This window comes from Otolemur garnettii, unplaced genomic scaffold (assembly GCF_000181295.1).
Source record: "Otolemur garnettii isolate 467f Iridium unplaced genomic scaffold, OtoGar3 scaffold00053, whole genome shotgun sequence".
Lineage (NCBI taxonomy): Eukaryota > Metazoa > Chordata > Mammalia > Primates > Galagidae > Otolemur > Otolemur garnettii.
This window is the reverse complement of record NW_003852448.1, coordinates 5737121-5738757: the sequence shown is the minus strand read 5'-3', so window position 1 is coordinate 5738757 and position 1637 is coordinate 5737121.

Here is a 1637-nt window from a genome sequence, read left to right as displayed (position 1 = left end):
GTGCCAAAGAAGATGAAATATTTGGGAATTTACCTAACAGAGGATGTGAAAGATCTCTATAAAGAGAATTATGAAACTCTGAGAAAAGAAACAGGTGAAGATGTCAACAAATGGAAAAACATACCATACCCATGGGTAGGAAGAATCAACATTGTTAAAATGTCCATATTACTCAAAGCAATTTACAAATTTAATGCAATCCCAATCAAAGCACCACCGTTGTACTTTAAAGATCTGGAAAAAATAGTATTTCGTTTTATATGGAACCAGAAAAAACGTCAAATAGTATAGGTGAAATGCCTATATGCCTCTGGCCAAAAAAGCTGTTTTAGAGAAAGCAGTGAAAAGACTTTGTGCAGGCATACTTGTGAAAAACTGAGGCAGAATCCCATGTGGCCAGGTTAGTTGCGGGCCTAACATGACCAAGGCTTTGGCTGGAATAGCATTTCCAGACTGTGTTAAGGAATTAAGGTTGATACAAGGCCAATGAAAAAGCCCTTTGGAAAACTGGCCAGATACCTATCAGTAATCTTTCCTGATCTGTGGTAAGTGACAAAAGTCTCTTGCTGACGGGTCTAGGAATGGAGTAACTTTTCCTGATCTGTGGTAAGTGACGAAGGTCACTTGCTCACAGGTCCAGGAATGGAAATGGAAATGTGGAAGAGAAGAGGAATTTACCCAATGCATAAAGGTATCTAATGGCACAGATGAAACCTGGGCTCATGAAATCCTTTTGAGAAGTCTAGCCTGAGAATTCCTTATAAAAGTCTCCAGCAAAACTCCCCTGACTTAAGGCCTACATGAGAGCAGAGGTTTGCACAAACATCCTGTATGCTCAAGAAGTTTCTTTATGCTTTGCTTAAAGATTCAAAGTTACAGCCTCCAAATGGCAAGGCCAGCAAGGGCAGGTATTCAATCTACCTTGTTCCTCCCTAGCCTCAGGCATCACCAGATAAGAACAAAGAAGTAATGGCTAACAACACGTTCTTCATTAAGTTATGTTAAATTGGGTTATGTTGATAGGGTTATGTTAAAAGGTGTATGTTGAGTGGATTATCGGATGTCACATGATGTTTAATTGGATCAATGAGGTCATTGCTGTATGTACAAAATTCCCTATATAAGCCAACTGCAAATAAAGAAGCTCGCCATTTTGCCTGAGCAAGCAGATGTTCACCTTTATTTAAAACACAATTTCAATAAGCGTGCTTATTCTCTGCAACATCGCTTTTCTGTGAGACCCTTACCGCAACAGAATAGCCAAGACATTACTCAAAAATAAAAACAAATCAGGAGGAATCACGCTACCAGACTTCAGAATATACTATAAATCTATAGTGATCAAAACAGCGTGGTATTGGCACAAAAATAGAGAGAGATGTATGGAATTGAGAATCAAGGGATGAACCCAAACGCTTATCATAATTTGATCTTTGACACTTATCATAATTTGATCTTTGATAAGCCTAACAAAAATTTAAATTGGGGGACAGATTCCCTATTTAACAAATGGTGCTGGGAGAATTGGCTGGTGACTTGTAGAAGACTGAAACTGGACCCACACCTTTCACCATTAACAAAAATTTACTCTCACTGGATAAAAGATTTAAACTTAAGACATGAAACTATAAAGATTC